The sequence below is a fragment of the Megalops cyprinoides genome, chromosome 5 (genome assembly GCF_013368585.1).
Source record: "Megalops cyprinoides isolate fMegCyp1 chromosome 5, fMegCyp1.pri, whole genome shotgun sequence".
Taxonomy (NCBI): domain Eukaryota; kingdom Metazoa; phylum Chordata; class Actinopteri; order Elopiformes; family Megalopidae; genus Megalops; species Megalops cyprinoides.
The window spans coordinates 4,907,501-4,921,349 of record NC_050587.1 but is presented as its reverse complement, the minus strand read 5'-3'; the positions used below and the strand labels follow the sequence as shown (position 1 = coordinate 4,921,349).

General features: G+C 45.3%; 1 protein-coding gene across 1 annotated transcript in view; it reads left to right on the top strand.

The window, feature by feature from the left end:
• The first annotated feature begins 7,938 nt into the window (after positions 1–7,938).
• Positions 7,939–13,849, top strand: part of LOC118777880 (rho-related BTB domain-containing protein 2-like) — a 31,046-nt gene continuing 25,135 nt past the window's right edge. Inside the window, exons 1-2 of the mRNA XM_036529116.1 lie at positions 7,939–7,983; positions 8,543–8,861. The gene's annotated coding sequence lies outside the window, so the exon portion shown is untranslated. The remainder of the gene's footprint in view (positions 7,984–8,542; positions 8,862–13,849) is intronic.

Below are 13,849 nucleotides of genomic sequence, written 5' to 3'. Positions count from 1 at the left end.
ATGTATGTGAAAATTCGTATTATAAATCTCGCGATAAGTAGACTAACACGAGTGAAACAACTCATTTAAATAAAAATAGTTTTATTAATAGTATTATTAAACAAAGGGGGAATCACCTGATATGGGTGTGTAATCGTAAATGATGGACAGGCGTTCCATCAGGACCTGCCGGTCACGCATGGTTGGGCTAAAGTGGGGCTAACGCAATTCTTGGTGGGACTATAGAGTACCGAGGTGGGTACGTCACACTGGTGTCGGCAGTGAAATGCCCCATTCATTTTACTCATAGACTTTTTTAAAAGCGCACTTTTAAAGTACTTCTAGTGATTTATGGCTTACCATCAATTTCCGGATTATACACTGCGATCCTAACCTGCGACTTATATTGTTCATTTTAATTGTTTCGAGCTACATTTTACGTAATTTATTTTTTTTAGTTTATATGCTAGTACAACCACGGGCTAAAAACTACACTTCCCATGAAACCACGGATCTTTCTCATTCCCGCTCTCTGGCCTTGCTAGCTAGAGTGTGGCTAATCATCGCTATCAGCTATCGCTATAGCAGCTAACTTGCAAGCTCGTCTTTAGCAGTCATCGCTATCAGCAATAGCAAGCTCATCGTTAGCAGCAATGCTGTCGCTTAGCCATACTCTCCTCTTTTTTAAGGATGAGACCCGAAGTTTTCAGCGGGGCGAAAACCATTATAAATCAGGGCATGTGAAGCAATTTAGTTGTTCTGAGGGCCATACCACTGGTTTGGTCAGGGCGAGCATGAGGGATAAGACCTACAGGATGTCGGTGAGTGTAGGTCAGTGTAACCAAAGTCAGGTTACCACATCATCACCCATCGAGCGTGCGAAGTGGACCCACGATTTTGAACGATGAAAAACGCCTGAAGCCTTTGAGACATATCTACAGAGTCAGAAACACCTTGATGTTTAAGCAAAAAAGATAATTCTGCTTACACGTGTAGATTTGGGCACTCGACTTGAGTGAAAATGCACATTCAGCTAGCTACATTTGATAGACGTCTTTCTGATGGTGTGCTTACAGAGATAACCTTCACGGTTTCCATAATGTAAAACTAGTTTTGTTTATATCAAACATACAAATTTTGTTGCAGATGCATGTGGTCGTCGTCCACTAACAAACCTAGCTGGGTTCAGAGCCAACGGTTTTCTAAACGGAACATCCCAGAATGCCCGGATGAGATGGTGGCATCTGATTTGTCAGGACATTCCCCCCGCAGTGCTCTATTGGATATGGCTTTCGAAAAGTGGACTACAACTCGAACAACAAGTCTTAATCTTAACATTTTCGGAAAATATCGAAATATTTGATGAGTCCAAATATATCCTCACACCGAACAGGTTAATTCAGGAATTAGCGAAGTAAGTAACACGATAGCGTTATATGTGAAAATTTACAACATAATCAAAAAGAATACTGTTCAGTAGTAGGCTACAAAGAATTTGATACCGAAAATAGCGTGCGTCGAGTAGCCCAGAATACTTCCTACGTTCTTGATTATCAAAGGCTGTTACCTCGTGAACTCAATGTGTTTTTAGCCCAGTGCTTTTTTAACGACTGTTGTAGCTAGCTGCGTCGTCCCAGTTAATCTGCTGTGTCAACGAGCGGGAGCCCTGAGATATCTTTGAAAATAAAAACCTGTTTAATGGGTCTACTGTGCTTGCGGTCGTCGTTTAACATGCATTCAACGTATCAACAGTACAGAAACTAGCTAGCTAATAGCCTAGGCTACAATCGCTATCGCCAAATTATTCAAAAGATGACTAACGTGAAACTGGTTGTTAAATAAACCCACACACGCCTATCACTATCATCTACCATACTTAGTCTTTACTCCAAGAAACAATCTAATGTCTATTTGTTTTTATTTTTTTTTCCCTCGGGAGCGGGTGCATGTTTAAGGCTTAGGTTCAAGTTTGTTCTTGCGTGTTTTTTGATAATGATCCAGTCAGTAAAAGTGGCGCGCTCACAAAACGTGATTCTAAATTTGCCGGTTGTTGTGACACGACTACAAATAACGTTTTTACTCATTTAGAGGAATTAAGTTGTTGTTTGGGGGGGGGGGACAAAAATAGCCCACACACGTGTCCCCCTGGTCTCTCTTCCCCCCCCCCCCCCCCCCCCCCCGGTTCCTACGCCCCTGCCTGGAGGAATCTGGGTAGTATGTTTTCTAATTGAAGGGGAAAATGATTCTTTTCAACAGGAGGGATGAAATCATTAGGTCTCCCAGCATTTTAAAGTGGAACATATTGCTTGGTTTAGCCAAATGCAAGTCACCACACATTCTGTAGTTGCTCAGAACAAGCATGTCTGCATGACCGCTGTTGCTCCCTGCGCCAAGATATTTCCTGATCACTCCGGTTGAGACAGGAGTACACAGGTTCCTGTGTAACTGTCGTCCCACCTCAAATTATCTTGTGACCTGTCTTTCATTCCTTGAAAAACCTGTCATTGGCACAGACTTCTAACCTTAGGGAACACAGAGAGTGCCAAATTTGCAAAACATCTGTAGCTTGGAGATTTGAAGGCATGGTTTACATGGGAGCTGATGCAGTAGAGCAATATGTCATTTAAAGTACCTACTCTTACTCAAGGCAAGATGCAAACTATACTGCTGTCAGAGCTAATAATATCATGTTAACTGCACAAATGATCAAGGGGAAAAGTAATTTTTAAAAATATCATTATATAATAATGACATCATTATTTGGCACCAATATTTGACGTAGGGGTTTATGAGAAGCTGTTCTCTGTAGTGTCAGTTGTGAGAGGTCTTGCGAGTAGATGACCTTAGAGTAAAGTCTAATGATGTTTTTTGAGTAAATTTAAGGCACATATCCAGGTCTAGTCTGCATGATGATGCAACCAAACTCTGATTGACCTCAGTCTGTCGCCCCCCCCCCCCCCATTCAATTTCTGCTGCGGGTATGGACACACATGCAGCAGAAATCTGCGGACGTGACAGCTTCCATGTCCCCCAGGGGCCGCCCTGGAGTGACCGCATATAGTGTCATGCTCACAGTTTTTGTCTCACTCATCTTCAGATGCTGTCCAAGGAGAGGTGCCAGGGGCCCTTGCCAATACACGCACACACACACACACATACACACACACACACTGAGGATCCGTTCCATGTTCTCTTCTGACCGCCTGCCTCTCAACTTGAGCAAGAAGAGACTACTAATTCTATAATGGTTCCCAGATTGAGAACACTCACTGATGCATTTTATATCCTGCATACATGTCACACATCAGTGGGAGAGATGTTCAGCTCAACTTTTGCTGCTAGAATAGGACTAGCATAGGCAACCAACCATTTCCTCCTCAATGCTGAAGGAAAACAAAATTACATGGACTGATGTTATCTGGCTCACACCCTGACTCCTGTAATCATCGCATACACAAATGCACACACGTGCATGCGCACAGACACACACAAACACAAGCAGCCCATGGGGTGTCAGTGTCACAGAGGGAAACAGAGAATGGGGATGCGAGTAATCTTCAACGAGATCACGCACCAATGCCAGGGCAGCGGCCGCGCTCCTCGTCGTTTCCATGGTGACCACAAAGTGCAGCTGGAAAAGTGAGGCAGCCACGCGACGAACCTGGCTTCTCTTTTTAGCGTCTATTAATAGCGCTCGGCGGCGGGCTGGGGCGCGCAACACCCCTCCGAATTAGGCTTCGCTGAAACCCAAGAACCTCTGGCAGCAGGTGCATCTCTGAACAGGCTCTGGGGCCGTCCTTTCCCTCGGAGTCTGGTCCAAATACAGAGCCTGACCCCGGATGCCATGCAACCCCCTGGGCCAGGTGCATTCCCACCTGGAATATTTGGTCTTGAACAACTGTGAACCTGTCTGGATGCTGTTCTAGAGGAGCTCTTAATTACTTAACTTGAGTAGGGCGACAGTTCCAAATGCTGTCCTTCTTAGTACTTGTGGGCATTGATTAAAGACAGCAGGCAAGATCGCATTTTGTGTTAGGACAAAGTGATGTACTCTCACACCAGTTAAGTGCCCTTCCCATCAGACCTTAAACATGGTACCCATCTATCAGGGATGCGGCTGCTGCTTCCTTGAGATGGCTACCAGATGGCTTCATTACTTCCTGTGATCCGTGCCCGTTTAGTTAGTGTCTTCTACCTGTGTTTTCTGTAATTTACGTCCTTCCCCATTCCATGTATTTGCTCAGTCTTGAGTTGCCACGCTTTTTGTGTGAACTGTTGTACCAAGCCTGTTTTGGTTTTTTCTATTGAGTCTTCAGTTAAAGAAACCTCTTGGTGTCCTGAGTCATCTCTGCACATGGATCTGCCCTGCTCCTGCCATCCTGTCAGAGGAAAAGACCTGTACATGAAGGTGATTTTCCCCACAGAAATCAAACATGCTCTACCTGTATGAATGCCTCAGGCTTGGACAAGGCATCCATTTATCCCACAATGCTGAGTAATGAGTCAGGTGTTAGTAACGCAAAGTCAGATGAACGAGTGGAAGGGCGAGCAGTGTGGAGATGGGCCACAATGGGAGCTGTCAGGGGGACTCCCTTACGTGGGCCGCGGACCACACGCCATTGTTCAGAGTCAATTGGCAGTCCAGTAATGGCCTTTTGTAGGGGGGGATCAGGGCAGACAATGGGCGGGCTTTGAGCCACAGTGAGGGCAGCATTGTGTGGATGGATGGGGCAGCATTTGGGGACACTGAGAGTGCTGAGCGAAATTAATCCAGCTGGGATTAGCAGCCCCTTTCACGCATTTGTGGCATGGGCCACCCGCACTTTGTTCGAATCAGCTGACGCCAGTCTTTCCAAAGCCCCCGATCAGCACTTTCACACCGGGATGGAGAGTGGCTCATGGGCATACTGTATTGAGCGCCCCCCACAACCCTCTCCCATTTGCCATTATTCCAGCTATCATCAATGGTGCTGGCAGAGGGTCAGACCATGAAAACGCTGGGCATGACGCTTTGGAATAAAGCTCCCACACAGCGATGCACAGTTGAAGGACAGTCAAAATCATTATTTACAATTTACAATTTGGCATTTCACAGACGCTTTTAAACCAAAGCGACTTACAATTAGTGCATCAAACAGGTTTAGCTGACTTCCTCATAGGCAAAAAATCACAGTAGGAATGCAAATTAATTATTTACAGTACCATACTCCTGTATATCCTGCAACAATAAAACAGTACAGAAGGTTTTTTTTTTTAAATAGAAACCTAACAGAAAGGTTACACAACAGGGGACAGGTGGATTCTCAAAAGGTGGCTTTTCAGGCTCCTGTGGAAGATGGCGAGTGATTCCGCAGTTCTGATTGGGTGAGGAAGGTCATTCCACCACTGCAGAACGAGGGCAGAAAAAAGACATGGCCGAGTGGAACGGCTGCATAATCAATACTGTACGCCGGTCAAAGCTGCTGTTACCGGGCCTTCACTGTCCTGAAAGGCACAGCACATGATCATCAGATCCCAATTAATAGGACCCCATATCCAGTCACTGCTTAAATCGAATGTTGCTTCATGACATGGCTCATGGTACAAATAAACCGGAAAGTTAGACTCCTCTACATCTGTCAGAAATGTAGCTGTTGCTACCTGGGTTGGACACCAGATGACCACATAACATCTTGTGTTCTCTATGTCTCGTTTAGTTAATGCCTTTCACCTGCATTGATTGGTTATTGTTTACACCTGTGTTCTCTGTTTTTTAATCTCTGCCCTTTGTTAATGCCTTTGCTCAGTCTTGAGTTTCCATGCCTAGTGTGTTCTCTTCTCTAAGCCTGTTTTGTATCTGGTGACTCTATAGTAAAGGTAGTTTTATTTTCTTTGAAACAAACCTCTTGTGTCTCGGGTTCTCTTGGCTTTTGCACTCTGCTCCTTGTCACAACATCAAGAGGTTGTGGAATTTGATAACTGGCAAGTGATCATCTGAAGATCATCTGGCAACACACAGTCATGTGTTCAAATATGGAATCAATGATGTTGTGAAACCATTGGTTCTGACTGGCATGACACCATCATTTTTGACCTTCATCAGTCTTTTCTTACCAACAGTTAAAGCAGCTGTTCTTGTATTATTATGATAATAGCTGGGCCTAATGGACCTATGTCGAACATCTAGGAACAAGGCCAGGTTAAATCGCAGTATGCACATTCAGACCTAGTCCTCCTCCAGTTTATACCCAGGAGTTACTGTAGATCCACAGAGAAAACAATCTCCTGTGTAACTGGGAACTGCATGCGTGACACAGACAAGCTTGTATGTACCCCTGATACCACTAAGGGGATGTGATGACATTCACCCCACTGAATAACTGACACCCCCCACCCCACCCCACCCCGCCCACAGTACTGCTCAGCCTCTGCATATTTCCTGAAACACAACAGTTACTATCGATCCTCCATACCCACAGCAGCCACCAGTGTTATGTAAGCCAGTTACAGGGGAGAAGCAATTTCGTCAGATGTGGGTTAGCTGAAGCTGCAGGGAGGATGAGCTTGGGTAAGGACATGCTGTCCTTCCACTGTCTCCTGAAAAGAATGGAGAAGGGCTTTTGGAAGCTGCCTTACCTGTCTCTGAGGAGCATCTGAGCGCACTAAGGACAGTTTGAGGGGTTCAGAGGATCCTTTGGAATAAAAAGGTAGATCCTCTCATGCATTTCCATTGACTTCATTCAGACATTGTTGCTGTTACTGATGTCTGTGAGAGAACAATCCAAGAGTGACACCCCAGGGGGGAAGCGTGTGCTGGAGCCCATGTTGTTGGGCCTTGTGTCTAAGGCTAGCTTGTGTCTAAGTCCATCTGGGCTGACTACTTTGGAACAGACTGGTAGCATGGCCAACAGCCCTGCCACAAAGCACACTGTGACTGAGCACAACAGAGGAAAGTTTTGCTGTGGTTGTTTCTGCATGTGGGTGGCAGTGTGGCATAGTGGTAAGGCGCAGGGCCAGAAGCTGAAAGGTTGCTGGTTACTGGTCGATGGTTCCATTCCCTGCTGGGACACTGCTACTGTACCCTTGGGCAAGGTACTTAACTCACAATTGCCTCTGTAAATATCTACCTGTATACATGGATAAAATTGTAACCTAAAATTGTACTGTAAGTTGCTCTGGATAAGACTGTCTACCAAATGATAATAATGTAATGTTGTGTAATGTAATTGTGGCTTCTGTATTTGCTCCAATACTGGAAATGATGCAAGCATCACAGAAATCTACCACAATCGATCTGCCTTTCTCTACAGCTGGCAAGTACTACAAGCTAATGCAAGGTAATTAATGTGTACATCACTGCTCAGCCTCAGACTTACATGCACTGCCAATCATTCACTAAAGAGTTGTTGTTATTTAATGCGTGTCACTGTGAAATGCTGTTTGGACACTGTCTTATTCTGCATTGTCACCATGAACATGGTAATATGAAATGCTGCATGTTATGATCTTGTGTACATTACATTAAATGCATTTAGCAGATGCTCTTATCCAGAGTGACTGCAAAGTGAATGCATTCAAGTTGAATGAGCAACAGTGTCAGACCAGGCTAACAACACCCCGAGACCAGTGAGCGTGAGCATAACACTATTCAAACCCTGCCACAGGTTAACTTGTGCAACCTGACTAGACAAGGGAAGCCAAGTATACTACCATGCATCAGTCACTAAGACACTAGCTGTTTCTGTGTATCTGGTCAAGGTATTTGTTCACCGTATGAGACTGGTTAATGGAACGGAATGTTTTCTAGGCTTAACACTATGCACAGTCCTTCACACGTTTTATGTACAGTGAGAGAGAAAGGGCTGGCGCTCCACTTTATGAATGGAGGGGTGTGGTAGTGACTGTGAGTGACGGAGGAGTGGGCGGCCGTGTTTCACTGAACAAGAGCTGGTACAACGGGGCGCAGCAAACCACAGACAACGGCAACAGAGACGCCAGGACTCAACTCTCCGAGCAAAAAAACTGGTGAGGGGATAGGTCTCACTTGACAGACAGAAGCAACAGAAAAATTAACCGCGTAACGGAGGGACGAAATTTATTTTTAAAAAGGCTTCGGTGAAACAAAGAACCTTTTTTTTTTTTTTTACTGTCGGAGACTATGGCGTTATGGTCTAATAGGTAGAAGCAAATACAAAATGTTAGCCCGTTGTTTAGGTTGGGCGAATTAGCCAGCCAGCCAGTTTGTTTTAGTTAAATGCGTGTGACTGGTGAGGGCAATATCAATACAGAACATAACAATAATCGATCTCCCACTTACGGTCGCAAGAATAAAAAAAAATACATGGATTAACTTCTACTAAGTTTGTACTGAACACAGAGATACGTTACGTCAGAGAAATGTGCATGTTTCATCAATACAGATGAGAGATATAAACCTCGCATACATCCCCCTTTAAGGCGTAAAGGCAACAAAAGGACGTGGAAACTCGCATCAGCACCACAACACACAGACACGATACCCGCCCTCTGCAAAACTGTTGCGTGCAGATTTGGCAGTGATCAGTCGTTGCATTCCTTATTTTAGGCTTGCATTTGTACCGTGGAAGAGCGGCTGCGTCTGGCCACGGCGTTGTCCGAACGTAAGCCAAGAAGCTGGAGACGGTGGACGAGAAAGGCGAGAAATCCCGAAATCATTTTGGGTCAAGTTCAAATGACCCGAACACAAGGTTAGCACCGGAGTTGAGTTGAGTTATAGACACCATATAAGAAGTCGAATGAAACAAGGACAAAATACAACAGGAATCCAGGGCTGAAGAGAGAGAGTAGTGAAGGATTTTAGCTGAACGTGGGAGACGTGACGAAGATCCACGAAAAACATTTCTGAGGTGAATGACCGGTTGAAGGTAAGCCAAGTAGCCTCTTTGTGTTCGTTTATACAAATAAATGTCGGTCCACCCTCTTCGAATAAATATGAGTTTATGCGTTTTTTTTTTTTTTTTCAAAATAAAATGGACTCTGGGACATCAACAAAAATCGTTATGTGATATCACTCTGTGGTTCACACTTTTAAACACTTTAATGTTGGATTCTCATTCTTTGTTTTATTTTCCCATTTTCTTGTATTTATAATGAAATCCCAGTTTGTTTGTTTTTAATAACGCGACATACGGTTACAAATGCAGCAAAAGACTCATGTTATCCTCATAGTAGGCTATAATTACCGGTTGTTTTGACCATCAGTCTGTAACAAAACCAGTTAGAGCCCACTTAAAGAACAAAGTCTAAATAAATTGTTGAGTAGTTAGAAAATAATTAACCGAAACGTCTTTGTTTAATCTCAAGAAGTATCAAATAATCAACCGACGTAAGAATTGTGGGACATGTGAAGTGCTTTCTCTTTGAGTATCCGTTGAACTGCTGACACATTGCTGGTTTTGTGATTGTCGGTATGGCAGCATGGGCTACATTTTGGGGGAAAGTTCACGTGGTGACGACTGTATGTCTGAATGTCCAGTGCTTGTGAAGATCCTCATATTTTCATGGGCATTCGAATTAAAGGAGTAATTTAGGCATGTTTTATATTAAAAATGATGGATTAGACGATGATACCAAGCAAAAGGCTTGGGAGGTCGTTGTTAGCTAGTTAAATTATGCTTGAAAATTGAAGTCTGGACGTTAGTGAAATGTCACGGCAATAACTTTGGGAAATGGAGGCAAACAAGGTATGAGAAATAGAGAAGGGAAACAGTTAATTCTCCTGTGTTGCCTGTCAGTATAGCTGGACGTCAACTTCCCCTCAGAGTACTTCTGAGTATGTTTTCCTCTGACAAGATGCTACACTTATAAAGTGGCCACTTGTGGATCAAGGCCCTGTCTGGATTCTAGTCTATTTTATACTCAGTTGCACTCATGGCAAATCCTCTGGAAACTTCAAATTTGTGCGTGTGTGCATACTGTATCGTGTCCCTGTTTAACGTTCTTATCCAAAGCAATGTGCAATACTTAATTTTACATATTCAGTATTTTGCATTTGCATGCCTGTGACGGACTGCCGTCACTACAGATGAGTATGCGCTCTGACTGCCATACCAATGAGCCTGGCTCTTTGGTGTCGCGGTCAAAGTTGCATGGTTGGTCCCCTGTAGACCCGGGTTTGAGGCCGGGTGGGGTAACTGCTCTCGCCCTTCACTACAATGCCATATGCTGCATTTGCTGTAACCTGGAGTATTTATATAGCTTGAGCTTCCCTACTGCAGCAGAGGCAGAGTACCTAGTTCAATACACAACCCACAACCTTCTTGTTCAGTGTCCATAGCTTTAACCTCTGTGTCAAACTACAAGCAAGTTCTGTTGAAAATATTTGAAGGAAGAGCTAATAATCAATTCTCAGATTAAATAAATAAATAGCTCCAGTAAAATAGACCTGACTTTATCTTTAATATTCAGGTATATTATTAAAGTTCATAATGTATATTTGTTATTTGAATGATTTGTCCAGCTCTTACTTTACCCAAAAGCACTTCCCTAATCGATATCACAGCTCCTTCAAAAGTGCTGCAGTTTTTTTCATTAGTCTCCTCCTTTGCCATGTTAAGGTGGAGTGTCTGTATCATTTCCTGCTCAGGCGTTAATATAGTTATTGATCAGGCAATCCAGAGTGTGATGAAGGAAAACAACACCACAGTGTTGTGAGCAACAGCACAGTGACTATAATAATATTGCGCTTAGATGTTGCTGCCTGTGGGCACTGAAGCTGTTGTATGCAATTTTACAGCTGTCTAATGTAAAAACTAATGAAAGGAAAGCCATTTTTTCAGCTTTTCACTTCACAGATCTGTGTCCTATTTATGAAGAAGGAAATTTTGCATTATACCATTTGGAAAATAAAGTCATCTACAGCACAGTCTTAAGTGCCACATTTTGGCATTATTAAAGTGCTCTGCTTTTTTCATTTGAATTGTCCACCCTCTGATCCTGTGCCATCTGTCTTACCTCAATGGTTTTGGGCATGCCCGTACCAAATTAATGGCTAGGGAGAGGTGGTCTCGGTTGCACAGTTCTCTAAAGTGCTTTTGTTTTTTTTTTTTTTCATTTTTCTTTTTTTTTTATCAGTTTTGGAATTCAGACCACTCAGCCACGGGTTGCTTCCAGTTGCTAGCCTGAGGGAGCTTTGCATTGTGATGGCAACTGGAGGTTTCCAGTACCATGGCGCTCCAAACATTCCAGGCCACCGGAGTGTCCAGGGCCTTTGCTGGCCCCACACAGCTGGAAGCCATACAAGACGGCGTGCCTTTCTATTGAGCAATATCTCCCTGTAAACTCCGAGCACCCCGATACGCGGGGAGGGGGGCGGCGCCTGCCCGCCAAGAGGCAGAGCACCGTCTGAGCTGTTCCATCTCAGAGTCTCCAAATGACTGGTGTACATACACGTGTGTGCACATAGATATACACACATACACACAAAGATATACGCATGCACACTCACGCACATACACACACACACTGTCCCCACAATGCACCAGTGTGTCCCTCTTCACACGATTGCTGTCTTTGTTGGGGGAGAGAGGAGGAGACAGCCTTTGAGAGTTATGGCATTCACACAGCCCTCCTTTCTATTTCTTTTTTCGCCCGCCCGCGCTGCTGTTGTTGTTGTTCAGCAGTGTGTCTGTGTGCAGAGATCTGTGTGAGAGCTGGGGCTCAGAGACCGGGCTGAGGAGAAGGGAAACAGGGCAGTGCCGGACCTGAGAAAGCGCCACATGTGTTTTGGTGGCCCGGATTGGGGTCAGGAAGGGGGGATGAGATGGTGGAAGGACAGAAGTGAAATGAGGACGGCTGCTCAGGGAGTACATTCCTCTCTGATGCTGGAACCACCTGTCAGCTACCTGGCTGATGTGTGTGTTTTACTGACCTTGAAGCAGGTGGAAGAGGAAGTGGGGACTGGGGAATATGGCTTTGATAAAGCAGTAGATCTGGGGTTAGAGCTGAGCGCAGCGGGTCCCAGGACAGTGCTGGGTGTCAGTGTATAAATGATCCTCTTTACTTGCTTAGGGCACCACTGCGCCATGATTCTGAGGGTCTCACAGACTATTCAGGTCTGTGTGTGTGTGTGTGCTTGAATGTGAGTGCATGCGGTCATGCGATAAGGCAGGCAGGGCTTGGTCAGATAAGAGCACTCTGGATAAAGGCTTCCCCACATGCGCACACACACACACACACACGCTTACATACACACACAAATACACACATGCTTACATACACACACAAACACACGCTGCAAAATGGTGCAGCTTTCCCTCAGGGTAAATTGTATGCTGTGGACCCTGTGTGACAATGACAAGGTCTACCTGTTACACAAGTCCTATTGACACACAAGCTGGGCCCATTGGGGGCAAAGACCTCTGGCGCAGGCCTGCACTTTTTTCAGTGCAGCTCTCTGCAGCTCTTGCGTCATTACATCACGGAGAACCACTGCTCGGCCTTCCACGCTTATAGCCGTCCGCTCGTTACCCCTGTAGAGAGATCAGCAGTGCGGCCCCGATCGCAGTGGTCTCCTCTCAGTTTCCAGGCCCAACCCTTGTTATGGGTCAGAACCTGGAGCCGGGCAGAGATGGCTCGCATGGTGTGTGCTTGTTTTCCTGGGAAGTTGATCCAGGAACAGAGTGATCTCTATCTGCAGGGATGATGCACTGTGTTCCGCATACAGGACACTCCTTTGCGCAGCTGAGCCGGAGCATGAAGAACAGGAAGAGGGGCAGTGCCTACAGCACCCCCTGCTGGGGAGGTGAGGCGCTAAAGCTCACCACGACGAGCACCACTGCATCTCCCCGGTGGCTCTGGCTTGCTCTCAGCAAGCCTCTGGGGCCGTGCAGGCACGGGGAGCTTTGCTCTGGAGTGTGATGTGTGGCTCCTTGACAGACAGCACACTGCCCTCTAAATTTCACACATTAAGGTGCCCTCCACCCCCCACCTGCAGGCGGGAATGCTCACTGACAGAAACCGGGTCAGAAGTGGGGCAGCGTTCCACTGTGGCCCTCTGCCCTGGAGTCTCTGTGTAACTCACAGCTCCTGATTGGCTTTTATAAGATCCCACACAGCTGCGACAAGTAGGTGTGGGTTTAATTAAATTAGAATTAAGAGGCGCCATCGGTTACCCCGGGCACTGCCCCCCCCCCACCCCCACCAGCTGTGTGTGAGGGGAGGAGAAAGAGGGGCAGAGAGGGAGAGTGTTACGCAGAACATTATTCAACTGATCTAACATTTTCCTCCCCAAGCAAAATGATACAGGTCTGGATTCAGTTGGGATTTGCACTTAACTTTGATTAACAAATAAATACAAGTGTTGCATTTCAGGTTTTTTCACACGTGCATCAGTGATTGCTGTCCTTGCTGAACTGTGTTTTTGAAGACAGAAAAGTGACACTTGCATTTAATTGTGAGAGAAAGCTAAGGACAAATGTTGATTAAATCCAGGACAGGGTTTTTTTAATATTCACATATTCATTTCATTTGGCAGAGAGAGACAGACAGACAGACAGAGAGATAGAGAAAGACAGAGGGAGGGAGGGAGAGGGAGAGAAAGAAAGAAAGAAAGAGTGGCAGAGGGGGAGAGAGAGAGTAAGAGAGGCTAAGAGAGACAAAGAGAAGAGAGGGGGGGGAAAAAGGGGGTGGGTAGAGTGAGAAAAGAGAGAGTGTATGTAGGATGGAATCCCAGTGGGAGGAAGAGAAGGCAAACAGATATTTGAACAAGATATGGGCCAAACAAACCTGAATAGATAGCTGATGTTTTTGAACCTGCTCCTACATTTCTCCATTCAGTCTGCTGTTTTACAGGGCACAGGAAGCAGCTTAAACTATCACTTTTACTGCCTGCACTTTCACAGGCAATAGCATC